Genomic DNA, 15573 nt, shown 5'->3' on the forward strand with positions numbered 1-15573 from the left:
CGAAAGGCTCCAAGTGCACACAGCGTCCAAAGGCAGGGCGTGGGCCTGCGCGAAACAAAGCCAGTGCTGCGGGGAAAATCCAAAGGCAGCGCAGACCAGTCCACGTCCACAGCCAACAGTACTTAGAATGTATGTTTATACAGAAAGAAACAGCCTTTCACTGTCAGTTAAGGTCAGATAAGGTCTCACCAATTAAACCTCATGGTTTTGACACCACCTTAGAAGGCACGTTACCACATGGCATTAGCTTGGTGTCTGTTATCAATATGCTATTTACCGAATAACTACAGCTGAACTGCAGCAATCAGAGCATTTGGCGTGCACACTGTAATGAAATTAAATGAAATGTAAATGCAATTTGTGTTAAACAAGTATTTGAGATTTACGTGATAAATTAGCTGCATGCTTTTTTCAAGCTTTCATTGTGTTTCCATCAGCACTTCACACCGTGCTGTGATTAATTGGTGTTTTAGAGATAACATAACGAGTCTTCCAAAATTTGATTGTGCTATAACTCCTAATGATCACTGACTATAATTGACCAATCTGTGTTTGTACACTTGCAAGAGTAACTTATCGATCTAGCATTACGTATCGATGTGTGAGCATCTCTTAGTGTGCTGAGTGTTTAGCATGTGTTTGTTTGTTTATTGATTTCTATGGTGCACCAAACCCAAAGGTATCTGGGCGCATTCACAGAGGGTTACAAGAAACTTTCAGCATGAATTACAGTGGTTTCAGCAAAATGAACAAGATAATACAGTAATACAAGGGATCATACAAAATGGTTCATATAGAGGACTGCATTAGACATTAAGTGGCAGTGGTTACAGTGCTGGGGGTCGTAAATGAACAATGGAAAATGGCTTAAATTGTCCTGGGTGTGTCAGTGGTCCTTCGCTACGAGCCAGTTTAGGGGATTGCGTCTAAAGTTGAGGAAGGATTGGTCAGCTCTCAAGGAAGGAGGGAGGGTGTTCCAGTGCTGCGCCACCATGACAGGGAAGCTGCTTCCCCCACCTTTTTTTAGTTTAAATCTAAGAACGATCAGACAGCCTGAGTTAACTGTCCTGTTGGGAAGTGAAGTGGATTTTTTGATAATTCTCTCAGGGAGGTACAGTGGGGCTGCATTGTTGAGACATTTGTGGGTTAATGAGACAGTTTTGAGCAGGATTTTGTCATTGATGGACAGCCATTTGTTCTGTCCCATCATCTCTAAGATGTGCTCTCTTCTAGGTATGCCCTGTGCTGTTCTAAGTGCATTTTCCTTAAGGATTTGGATCTTGTTGACAATGTACTTACTCGCACCCAAGTATAAGGCATTACAATAGTCCAGCTCAGAGAAGATGAGGGCTCTGGCTAGGATGGTGCAGCTTTCATTGGTGAGCTAGGGTTTACAAGCTCTGATCAGCTTGTAAGTATATGCTGTGGCAGAGGCCATGGTTTGGACTTGTATCCCTAGTTTAAGAGCAGATTGTAAGTAGAAACCTAGAGTTTTTAAATCTTTTTCCACTTTAATATGATTCCCATAGATGTTGAATGAGGCATATTCGATGCTAAATTTGTTCAGGTTGGCTACAGTTCCGAGTATCGGGAGCTCAGTTTCATCATCGTTCAAGCAGAGACCGTGGTCAGCCATCCATGCCTGGATGATTAGATACATTTTATTCACTAGGGCATGTCCTTGTCATAATCCCTGGAAAGTGGTAAAGTTCTATACATTATTAGATTACTATTGGTCATTACTACCCCAATATATCCTCCATTGAAGACATATGCAGACTCACATTGTTCCACTCCTGGCTGTCCAGTGTTTAATTGAAGCACAATGGTTCCAAGATCGAATTTCATCTGATTACTAAACACTGAACACCCTGCCATCAAGGGCTTCATACCCCAGATGACCACCTGCAGTCCATTGGGTTCTACATCAATATTTACATCTTCTTGAATGAGCACATAGCAAAGAAGACACAAATGGCTTGGCACCAACTCTCCCTCTTATGGGAAAATCAATCCCTTCCTCACAGTAAACCACTTCAAATCCTACTGCCCACGCCTTTGTTCTCTTACACCTGGATAGTGGTATTACCCTTCTGGAAGCCATTCCTGCAACCCCATTACCCCTAAAATGTGTCCTGCAAGCTGCAACATGATTTGTCAAAGTTGAAGCAAATTCAACCACATACCCCAACCCTTATTGAACTGCAATGGTTCTCCTGCCAGACTAACACCTTCAAATCCTACTGCGTTGTCTACAAGGCAATTGCATACAAGTCCCCAAGCTTCATCACTGACTGGCTATTCATCTTCATAGGCCTACCATCCATCAGAAGTAAGGACATGTGCAGGCTTAAACTACACCAGTACAGGAAGGAAAGACCCAGAAAATAGGCCTCCTCTTACACCCCCAGAATCTGAACCCTCCTCCTGATCAGCACTAGGCTCACCCCTAAGCTTTTACATTTCAGCAAGGACCTCACGACCTTAACAATTAGGGCCACACACTTCCACACAACCTGAGACGTGGCATTCTGCTTCCCATGTTTTTTCCCCTGGTTGCTTGTAGACCCCTTCCTGCCAAATTGCCTGCCAGTTTTAAACAGGATTTTGTCGTTGATAGACAGCCATTTGTTCTGTCTCATCATCTCTGAGATGTGTTCTCTTCCAGGTATGTCCTGTGCTGTTCTAAGTGCATTGTTCTGAAGGATGCGGATCTTGTTGACGATGTACTTACTCGCACCCAAGTATAAGGCATTACAATAGTCCAGCTTAGAGAGGATGAAGGCTCTGGCTCAGGTGGTGCATTTTCTTTTTGGTTAGGTAGAGTTTACAAACTCTGATAAGCTTGTAAGTATATGTTGTGGCAGAGGCCATGGATTTGACTTGTTTCCCTAGTGCAAGAGCAGAGTCTAAGTAGAAACTTAGAGTTTTTATCTCTTTTTCCACTTTAATAATATTCCCATCAATGTTGAATGAGGCATATTTGATGCTAAGTTTGTTCATGTTGGCTACAGTTATGAGTATCAGAAGCTCAGTTTTATCATTGTTCAAGTAGAGACCGGGAACGGCCATCCGTGCCTGGATGAGTAGATACATTTTATTCACTAGGGCCAGGTCCTTGTCATAATCCCCAGAAAGTGGTATGAGGATCTGGTGTCATCTGCATAATTAGTGGACGTGACACCCAAATGGTCCAGGTCGTCGAACAGTGGCTCGTAAATATGTTATACATTGTTGGTGAGACACAGGAGCCCTGTGCTACACTGCATGTTATTGGAATAGGGTCTGCAGCTACTGATGGCGAGAAGACTCTCTCATGGTCCTGTTGTTCAGAAAGGATTGGATCCATGCTATAGCATCCTGGGAAAAGTAGACTGCTGAGGCAAGGTGTTTACATAGAACTTTGTGGTCCACCAGATCGAATGCGGCAGACAGATCGAGAAGTAGTAAGGCCATTTTCCCTTTGTCTTTGATTTTGTCGATCTAAGTCTTTAGGTCAATCAGTGCCGTTTCAGTGCCGTGTTGTGGCCTAAAGCCAGATTGACGAACTCCTAAGAGGTGATTGGTCTCTAGATACTCCTGTATCTGAAGGTAAACTATTTGTCTAATATGTTAAGTTGGAACGGTACTGTTGTAACAAGCCTTTAATTTGTGGGAATGGTAGGGTCTAGAGATTGTTCTTTTAGGAGAGGTAAGACCCATGACTCCTTTAGATTGCTGGGTATGGTAGCAGATGAGAATGAATCATTAATTAATTTTGAAATGAAAGGAGCCAAGTCTATAGCAGAATCTTTGATAACCTGGGCTGGCAACTATCACCCTGGCACCTTGTGGGTTTGAGGGAGGAGATAATGTTTTCTTTCTCAAGGATCGAGACTTTGGAGAATCTGAAGCATTGAGGCAGTTTAGTGGTTTGAGCTGGAATTCTAATGTGCGTACCTGAGTTAGGTAGATTTGCAATTTTGTTCGTTAAGGTATTCGGGATGTTGGTACACCAGAGTTGTCTGTCAGAGGCATGGGGGCTTCCATTTCTCTTAAAATAACAAAGAGTTCTTTGGTGCTCAAACTCGCTTCGTGAATCCTGTCGTTGTAAGTTTCCTGTTTAGTGTGTATTATTTCTTTGTTGTATGAGGCAGAGATATTGAGTAGGTTTGTTTTATTTTCCTCAGTGGGAAAGTGTCTCCAGAGAATTTATAGTTGTCTTTTCTCGGCTCTCAATGTTTTTAGTTCAGGAGTAAACCATTAATTCAAGTGAGCTCTAGGCTTACTTTTCCGTATTTTTAGTGGGGCAATTATGTCTAAGGCATTGGTCATAGTAGCATTGTCAGAATCTACTAGGGTGTCTGGATCAGTGGAATCCAGCAGAGAGTTGAGGGTGGGGAATACGTGTGGTATGATCTTGTCCACAGTGATGTTTCTTTTGTTCCTAATGAGGAGTGGCGGTGCTATTAAGTTGACTTTAGTGTTGGGGATGTTAACTGAGAGGGTGAAGGGCAGAAGGAAGTGATCTGTCCACAATTGAGGAGTTATAGAGGTGATTGAAGCTTTGCAGTTAAGGTCTGCCACCCAATCTAAGGTTCTACCTTTGTCATGGTTGGGCTGTGACATTCTTTGGATGAAAACAGGATCGGTAAGCAAGTTGGGTACTGCTAGTGCTGGTTGGTCTTTAGGATCGTTGAAACCAAGTTGAGATCCCAAAGCAGTAGTATTTGAGAGGAGGCTATAGTATTATCAGATAATATTATGGAGATGTCTTCCACAAATTAACCATTGGGTCCTGGAGGTCTATAGATTAGGTGGGCTGTTAACGTGCAGGAGTCAGAGATGGGTAATTTGACCGTAAGTAGTTCACAGGACTTGACAACTGGTGAAGGGGCTATTCTCATAGCAAGATTGGACTTGGCAATGAAGGCAGTTCCTCCGCCTCTGGAATCAACTCTGTATGATCTTATGATGTTGTAATTGTCAGGTACTGCAAGTAAGAGGGCGGGGCCAGCAGCAGGCATGAAGCCATGACTCGGTTATTGCTAGGAAGTCGAGGTTCTCAGCCGTGATGAGGTCCGCTATCTCAGTAGCGTGTTCCACCAGTCATCTGGCGTTGATTAATGCACCCTTGATGTTTGGGGTATTGGTATTAGTCAGAGAGGTAATAGGATTGGCCTGGCTTGCTTTTTGTTAGTAGCATTGCTGGTTTTGGAGCTTTGATTAGAGATTGTGGCATTATTTTTGTTTCTGGTAATTTTAGCATTCGGGTTGTTCCTCGTATCAGGAGGGCATGATTTGGCTAGGGAGTTAGTCGGTGGCTCATAGAGTCTAGGTAATCTAGTGCAAAGTCTGTTATTTCTCGTTGCAGTAGAGCATGATATATTGGAGTAGATGGGAGCATGGTTTATCTTTAGATCGGTGGGTGGCAGGTGGTATTGGTCTACGGCGTTAGTGCATTCTGATTGGAGGAGTTTAGTATCTAATTTCAGCGTTTGTAGGAGTCTAGTGGGTTTGATGGCCAAAAATTCACAATCAAACTTGAACAGGGGCAGGAAAGATGTGGGGTTGATACCTACCATTGGTAGTTTTGTTTTCCATTTACAGAAGCTGTAGGTCTATGTCGTTAGTACCTGCAACTTTGGCCAGTTAGCCTATCGCTACTAGGGCACACAATAGTTTTGGCCACAGGTGGATGATGGGGTACATAGTGCAAATAGGATGCCGCAGTGAATGACTCGGACACTGTGATTATGCAATGAGGAATACGCAGTGATGCGGGGTTCCATGACACAGAAGCAGAGAGTGACCTTCGATAGTGGTAGAGCGGTGTGCACAGTGAAGCGGGGTTACAGCCTATGTGGTGCAGCAGGCTAGTATAGTAAAGAGATCTGAATAACTGACAGAGGTCAGGTATGGTACCCAATCACTGAAATGGCGCAACAGGCTAGCATAGTAAGCAGATCTAAATGACTGACAAAGGTCAGGTACAGCACAAAAACACTTATATTGTACAGCACGTATTGAGGCAAAGGGGTGGAAAATAATACAGTCTGATTGATAGTCTATTCCTGTACTCAGGATATGGCTGAAAGCAATACTCGATTGTGTGCTGGTGGGTGGGAGACCAGCTTGTCGGTGGTTGCCAGACATTTGGTCGAAAAAAAATTGGTCGACCAGACAAATGGTCGAACCAATTTGGTCGAAAACCAAATGGTCGAATTTTTTTTTTTTTTTATTTTAACCCTTTTTTTTGGGGGGGGGTCCCCCCCAACCCCCTTTTTTTCTCTAAAAAACCCTTTTTTAACTAAACGAAAACCCGAAAAATAAATATATAAATAAAAAAAAAAATTCGACCATTTGGTTTTCGACCAAATTGCGTCGACCAAATTGCAGTCGACCAGTTTTTTTTCGACGAATTGACTGGACACCCTTGTCGGTGCCGTGTAACATACATGCAGGGTGAGAGAAGGCATATAATGGATAAGAAAAGCAGTGCTAATGCGCAAATGAGGCTGGCACTACAAAGTATACATTTTAAAACTCTACTACATTGGGTCAAGCAGTTAAGCAGAGCGTATGGTGTCAGTGGATTATGCTATGCCAGTTATGATGTGTGTCCTGGCAATTTACCCACATTCAGTGCAGAGGATCTGTGTGATAAAGTTTGAAGGAGTAGATATGAGCGTGCATTTAATGTGCTGTGAGCTGTGTGCATAGCCCAATTGCCTCAAGCTTACCGAAAAAGCACTCTCTAAGTAACATAACGGCATGGAACCAAGAAGGCATGCAATGAGAGCTTTTGAAGTAATAGGTAATGGCACTGAGATGAATACTGCTAACACAACCAGAATTCCTAACAAAGCACTGACATCTGCTTTCTCTGCTTCGTTAACAAGCAAAATAATATAAAACATTAATGAGGCAGATGATTTTTTTAACACAATCAATCTAGAACAGCAAACACATCAAATAAGGGAGACCGACACACAAGCGATCCTTTGTTATCACCTCCTGGGTGGCTATATTCACGGTGTAGAAATCGAACATGTATCCCCAAAACAATAACCAAAAGTAGTTTTATAAATAAAAGGGGGTGTGCTGGCACGCACGAAATTGGAAACAAGAGGAACAATTGATGAGATGAAAAAAACTGGTGTTATGACTAATAACTACCCAAAGATAAACTCTGTAAATATGAGTAATGAGATTGATAACCCTTATCTAATTGTAACCCCCAATTAACATATTGAGAGTGATTTCATCACCCAAACGGAAAAAGTAGCTGCAACAAAGGAGATTGCACAGGAATTCAATGAACTACTATCCTGCTTGGCTAGCAAACTGATTGAGAATACCCTCAATCTTCCTAATGATACTGATGTGAATGCGGCCCAGAATGAACCATAAAGGTTTAATATTCAAGACAAATTGGGCCTCATTACGACTTGGGCGGTAACGCCGGCGGTATTAGCCCTACCGCCGAACTCCCCGGCGCTAATAGCGCCGGATCACGAGTTCGGCAGTAAAGGAAATCCCCATTCCCCATTGAGCCCATTCGGGAATGCCCCATTCCCCATTGGGCTCAATGGGGAAAATTTGCGCTCTTACCGCCGGCGGATTTAATATAATATAGATGTTGTCAATTTGCCTGAAGTGATTAAAGCATTGGAGATTAAATCAATGATAGGAATTGATAGCCATCCTCTATTGAATAGAACAATGGTGCTGGTCATCTTGCATGCAATAATACCACTCAGAATGATAACATCTGACGACATTCTCATTGTTCATCAACTGGAAGATAAAATCCATGTTACCTCCAACATATGTTTCAAATCCAATCTTATTGTGTCCTACATATTAACATATGAGGCTGAACTATTAAAACTGGGTTACGGGTGTAAAGAAATAGAAATGAGGAAAATAAAATATCCAGTAGAAAATTCAAATGTCCTACTAAAAGCAGCTACCTCTAAAATATCCATATCTAGGAAAAATGGTCCACATTAAATAGACCCCAATTACGTAAAACAGCTGCTAACCAATCACCTAATGTAATCACTACTACAGGTTGAGGAAGAACAAGACAAAGCTGGTTAGTGGCAATAGCTACCTACTGTCTTTAAAGCACATTTCGCTGAAAATATTGTGACAACACCGGCCTTATGTGTTCTTGGAATACAAGGGGTTTTGCCCACCTAACCGCAGATGATGGGCTGTTAGACAATATTGATGTGTTCACAATAGTGGCATTACAAGAGACATGGTTAACAGAAGTGTGTGAGATAGATTTTTGTAGCTCGTTGGAAGTTCTAGCGACTAAAGGACCAGTTGGCCAGCCACAAGGTGGCCTATTATTAACAGTGCGCCATCCCTGGAGTCTAATACCTATCTTTTCCTCCCTGATGATGCAAGCAGTGAAAATGCGTACTGGGAAACAGAATAATGAACAGATACTACTAATAAATATCTACGACCCCTGTAATTATGTAGCTACTAAAAAGCACACTGAAATAGTTTCACAAATTCTTCTATCTACTAAAAAGAACAAGCCAGTGTTTGTTTTAGGTGATATCAGTGCAAGAATGTGTGACCACACAGTTTGCCCATTTAGTCACAGTGATTCTGGACTTTTGGCTACTTCAAAGACAGACAAGCAGGTGAAAATATGGTTGTAGCTGTTTGCCCTGTTTAACTTTACTATGCTTAACGGCAATTGTAAAGGTGACCCTCAGTGTTCACAAGAATTAGCAGTAATAGTGCATCAACAATCGATCATGTTTTCAGTAATGAAGCAGCCATGACCATTGTCAAAGATATGTCTATCTTACACCGCGAAGAAAGCGATCTCTTACCGCTTTGCGTTATGTTAAACATAAGAGTGAATGTAAGAACAATGTTGAATGGTGACCTTATTCTTTATTCAGGTAAAAACGAATCACGCGTGTAATAGCAGTAAAAGGTCTCCATCTATTCTCTGGAAATTGCCTGTTGCCATCTGAAAACAAAGGCACTTCCATTTTAACAGATATTTTAAATTTAATGAAATTAATGAGTGCTGCAACCCAAAAAAGCCTAGCAATAAGATCCTGTCAGAACGATGGAATAGTCCCCATAAAATGCAACAGCGGTATGATCATAATATCCAAATAGAGAAATGGATGATGAAAAAAGACATTGCTAAAATTGTAAAATATGAAGGATCAATTGCAACCTTGACTAATATCCTAAAAACAATTAAAGGCATTAAAAAGAAGTTTCACAATTTCTTACGTAGATACAAAAGAAATAAGCAACATGAACTCTGGTTGGTATTGGCCTCTCATGCTAAAAATAATAACAACATAGAAATTTGGACTGCCCTAAGAATACAAAATCTACTAATAAGGAGTGTACCAGAAGAGAGTTGGCGTTCGCATATTAAGAACTCTATGAGAGCCACATCACCCTGTGATGAACAACACCTAACAGACAAAGCGAGAGGGACTTGTGCAGGTATCAATTGACAAGATCTCTCACATGATTACTAAACTACCGTCATCTTATGCAATAGGCCCAGATGGCACATGTAATGCTTTACTAAAGTTATCTCCATGTAGCTGGACCAATGCTCGTCCTCCTTGTTTAATGTAATAGGCGCCAGTGGTATAATACCTGACACATGGAAAGAGAGCACCACTCTTCCAGTATATAAAAAAGGTGGTTGGAAGTCACCATCAAACTATTGCATGCTGGCGATGCTAGACATTCCTGCCAAAATCTTTGCATGCATGCTTCTAAACGAGCTGATTCAGTGGATAAATCAACATCAAATCCTACCCATTAATCAAACTGGCTATAGAGCTAAATCGAACTGGCTATAGAGCTAAATCTAGCACCAGTCACAGCCTGATATGCCTCACCTCCACTATAGAATATGCTTGGGAAAGATGTCAATTGCCAGAATATGGGGCATTTATTGATTTTAGTGCCGCCTTCGACACGGTCTTGAGGAATAAACTCTGGAACAAATCAGTGAAATGGAATAGTTCTCATGGCCTGTTGCATATGATTCAGCTGCTGTACACTGACACTAATGTCCGAGTGTGCACTAATTGTATGGGCCAAGTAACTGAACCATTTGCCACAGAGCGTGGTATAAAACAGGGCTGCATACTGGCAATTACCCTGTTCGGTAGCCCGTCTAATAAAATGTGTCTCGTTAAGCTAATGTTGGCTAGGGTATGCTGATGACCTTTTGCTGCTTGACTATACTCCTAAGGTTCTTCAAGCTTTATTGGATACACTGGGAGAATACACCAACAGCAATGGCGTTCAGATTAACATCGAGAAAACAAAGATAGTGGCATTCTTGGGCAAATCCAAGAGTAAAACCCCAACGATTCTAAGATAGAAACTCGATGACAAAGAGATACAACCTGTGGAATGCTATAAATACCTTGTAATAATTGTTGACAACAAGTTGAGATGGGCCCCGCAATGGATCGCAAATAAGAAAAATTGCAGGAAATTAGTTCTCACCCTAAGCCACTTTGTAGGTAATCCAAGTGGAATGTCCATTAAAACCCTCTTATTGCTATAGTCCTCCAAAATATTTCCCTGTATGCAATATAGAGTTGAAGTACGGGGGCATCATTTTAGAGCTGAACTTGCTAAACTTGAGGCTACAATTTTGAGATTGTTGCTCACAATGCCGAAGCCGCTGTCAATTGAATTCCTCCTTTTAGAGTTTGACATCTTAAAAGTAACTGGAATGGTAGAGCATAAACTGGTGATGGTTTATGAAAAATTGCAGTGGCTCGACAATGGAACAATAATGAGTGAATTCATGCAAGCTTATAGTGGCATTGACAACTATACACAATTTGGAACACTTGGTTGTCTGTACGAAAAACACAAGAGCTGAATAAATGATAATACAAGAATCAAGGCTTGTGGCTCCCAGAAGATACTAAAACAACGAAGTAAGGCAAACATAAAAGATCTGTATCAAGAAATGGATTTGTTTAGATTCACATTGCATACTAATAGTAGTTTCTTTATAGCATAATGAAAGGATCGGACTGCCAAGTGGAAATACATTGGGCCTCATTACGACCCTTGCGGAAATGGAAAAATGATGGCGGAAATGCAATACCGCCATCGAACACCGCTCGTTGCGATCATGACCCGTCACCGTAAAGTACGATGCCATTAGCGACACCGCAGTGAACGGCAACGCTAACTGCACCAAGTACGCGCACGCGCGCCTTGCAAAACCGGAATCACCGCCATGGCGCAACGGTACGCGAATTCTGACCCTAGCGGACATGTACTGAACGCCATCAAGCACGTCGTAAAGTACCATTCCGCCATGGCGAGAAATACGGCAACGCGAACCAACCGTAAATGGCCCACTGAGTGCCTGTACTCCACTCCCTGGCCTCATTGCACAACTCCTGGCAGGCGCAATGTACTCACACTATGCAACCAGTGAAATCCACAATTCACCCATGCATGCCAACGTAGAAAAGCATGCAGGGGCTCAAAGCGCCCCGTGAGTGGGCATCCATGTACGGCATGTCACCATAGCCGTACTGACGCAGCACAGGCATGTGAAGGTACAATACATCAAAATGAAAATCAAGAACACATGACACAAAACAACAGTAGTCCCCCATCGCTTGCCACCAGCGCAAGGCAACATCCAAAACAGCATCCTGAGGGGGATTGCACCAGCCCTGTACTCATGCCAGTAAACAAACCAACCATCAGCAGAAGCATGTACCACACAAGTCGGCAGAGTGACTGAGCAGCCAGGCTCATCCCAAGAGGGGCCGATGGGAGCTGCAGGGCACAGATGGCATCAATACAGAAGCTATTCCAATGGACATGACCCCAGTCCCCCTCCAACAAACGCACGCAAACACAGTCACCTGTGACCAGCCACATTCTGAACAACCCATCATTCCACCAATCGACCTGGCTGACAGGCACCAGTCGGCCAAAAGCCAATCCCCCGCCCCTGAACAGCACATCATGTAAACAGTCACAATGGGAGCCCCTATCCGTGACCATACTGTGCTACGTAGGCAAACGCGGCCAGTACTGTACCACACAACTCAACTCAGAAGGCGGAACACAATGCAGATCATCACGCAATACATACCGCCACAAAGCGAAAATCGCCACATCACCTGCAAAGAACAACGCAACACGACAAATATCGGAATACAATTTAAATGCACATCCAAATGACAAAGGCCCCACAGCAATTTGCAAAATACCACCAAAACAACCATCATCACCGAGGGCTGCATCTGCAATAATTGACCGGCTTCCACTTGTGTGACGCCCTGTACCATCATGGCACACAGGGCCTACATCAACGTTCCAAAAGGCAACATGGAAGCGGCAAGAACCGCAGGTCCGTCCCATGAGGCAGGCACTAGTCGAGCTGAAAGGCCGAAATGTTGCACCTAGCCACCAGTACAGCGTAAGGGCATGTGGCCCATTGGCGATCGTCCCATATGATCGAAATGGTGCTCCACTGATTCACCCGAAGCTGCAGGAGTCGAGAGTAAAAACCATCTGGAGGAGTGGCGTAGAGATGGCATCTGCAATAGGGCAGGAGATACCTGTCACCCAAAAGAAACACAAATCAACCGATTGCATTACGGGACTCATGATGCATTACAATCTTCATTCAACACACCAAATCCACACCCATATGCATGCTAGCCCACTCCAAAGGAATATACACACCCCTAAATCAGTATCGAATCATAACGAAACCAATCGAGCTAAATACACCATTGTCAACGTCGGTTACTGTGCATGCGTCCGTCAAGATAGAACCCATGACATGGGATTAGTAACGTGCCTAGACACAAGTGTATGAAGGCGCGTCGAGACAGGGAGGATCCGACAAGGGCAGATAGACGTATGTCCCACTATGGCAGCCTTGCATCACATAACGCAGGGGAAGGGGAGTGAATCAAAAAACCCATGTACATGGCAGACCCTAAACGGAATCATCAGTCCATGCATCCACACATCATTCCCTCATCCCGCAATGAAAACGCATGAATATTCACTCACATAATATGTGAAACTTCCATCGCGTCTGTGCGTAATGCAGTCCGCAAAAACCACTGTGCCCCTGGCCGGATCTGTAGTGTTGTGAAGCAAGATGGATTTGGGAACGTCCTGCCTTATCGTCCACTACGCTGTTGCGCATCCCATTCAATTCATATCATTCATTGCCTGCTCGTTATGGGCCATGTCCCAAGGACATTCTACAATAGAACGTTACATTTCCAGCCAGACCTGTGGGCGTATCCTCGCCGCTACTTCAAAACCCAAAATGCTGGCCTTCGAATTCCTCACTTGCAACATTACGTCGAAAAGGCTTCTGTGAACGCTTGCATTCACAATTACATCAATGTAGTGCGGCTGTGTGTCATGATGCTAACTGGCTGCAATCACAAATGGCACGCCACGCCCGTCGGTGAAGTACGTTACTGTGCTGCATGAGGGTCGGCCATCGATCGAGCCCTACATACCACTGACTCTTCACAGGTATGTAAGCGGCTGCAATCATAGCATGTGTAACAATGGGAGCATAGCATGAAGATCAGTCAAAGTACATCACACTGCCATCGGGATTTGATACATGATTCAAATCCCAAGATGCCATGCGGCCAAATGCAGCCTTACGTGCGGGACGTGCTCGGCCAGAAGGGATTGCATCTGCCACAGATTCATTCAATCAGCACAGGTGGAGGCCATACAGGCCGACAGCACATATATTGCAGACCCAAACCCCTCCCACAACCACTCCCACTCCAAAATGCTACCGGCAGGACTAGCGATGTTGGGCCTGGGGTACCAGATAGCACTGCAAGTGCTACAACTACAAGAAGACGACGAACAACAACAGGTACAACAACCGGGCGCACAGGGGAGACGGAGGAGAAGGAGGAGGAGGAGGGCAAGGCAGGGTCAGCAAGGCCCACAAGCACTGCCACTACCACCACGCAGGCGGCCCGCAATCCCACGCCTCCGAGCCGATCCGTTCAACCTCACTGCTGAGCAGATCCACACCCTCTACCGTTTGGACCGGGACACCATAATCGCCATTGTGGACATGACACATGCTGACCTCGTGAGCATGATAGATAGCCCAACCGCCATCCCACCCCTACTGAAGGTGGTGTCTGCACTCCACTTCCTGGCCACAGGCACCTACCAGCACACAGTGGGACAGTTGCATGGCATTTCACAGCCACTGTTCTCACGGACACTCTTCCAAGTGCACGATGCCCTCCTGAAGCACGCCGACGACCACATCACACTACCACGCACGTACCAGGAGATTACCAACGCTAAAGTGGGATTCCATGCACTTGGCGGCATCCCGGGTTGCATTGGTGCCATCGACTGCACCCATGTTGAATTGGTTGTCCCACATGCCATGGAGGTCCAGTACCGCAACCGGAAACAATTTCATTCAATCAATGTGCAAATGGTGTGTGACTCCAACAAGATATTTACGCATTGTTGTGCCAGATTTCCAGGATCTACCCATGATTCTATGGTCCTGAGGAACACAAGAATACCACGCTACATGGAGCGACACGCAGGGCACAGATCCTGGCTACTCGGTGAGTCTCATTCCATGCATGACATCGTGGCCCATTTGATGCGTCAATGACCTTGCAGGGGGGGGGGGGGGCTACTTAGCACTATCATTCCACTGACACCCTTTATTCGTCTCATACAGGTGATGCCGGGTATCCACTGAAGAGATGGCTCCTTACACCAATCCGGAACCCACAGAACGAGCATGAGGAGGACTACAACCATGCCCACTCACGTACCCGTGTGGTCATTGAACAGGCATTCGGCCTACTGAAGGCTCGTTTCCGCAGCCTCAGCAGGTCTGGCGGGGCACTCCTGTACAGCCATGAGAAGGTTTCTAAGATGGTCATGGCATGTGTCATGCTGCACAACATGTGCATACGTAGGAATGTGCCCATGCCCCCTGACGCTGTACTGCATGCACCTGAAGATGATGATGATGATGAGGGTGGGGATGTGGAGGCACCTCAAGGAGTCCATGAGGCACAGGATGTACGTGCAATCCGACAGAGCATCATAGATGCATGCTTCTAGCAACCACGCATGGTGCCTATTACACGGAAAGGGGACCTGTGGCACTGTGTGTGTGTAGTACAGGCACATTGTGGACTGTACGCCTATGAAGGCCTCGTACGCAAATATCAATGTCCACACATGTCATTGGATGATAATGAGGTGCTGTATTGTTAATGTGATTTGATTTATACACCCTATGGACCCGCCACCCAGTGAAGCCCAACACACCCCCTCCACCCTACTACCTCCCCCCCAAACACCAGTGTCCAAATATGCATGCTGTCCGTGGGTAGACGCTATTGCAAGCCCCCTCTACGGGTATCAGGGGCACCCCTGCCCGTGGAGCGCAGGTTCCTGCCAGATCTGCGTTGGGGGCTGCCCTGGACGGAACTTGCCACGGATGATGTCTCTGCCTGCTCGCGTCCATGCATGTCTCTGAGGGTTTGTGAG

The sequence above is a fragment of the Ambystoma mexicanum genome, chromosome 6q (assembly GCF_040938575.1).
Source record: "Ambystoma mexicanum isolate Mex_15411 chromosome 6q, UKY_AmexF1_1, whole genome shotgun sequence".
Taxonomy (NCBI): domain Eukaryota; kingdom Metazoa; phylum Chordata; class Amphibia; order Caudata; family Ambystomatidae; genus Ambystoma; species Ambystoma mexicanum.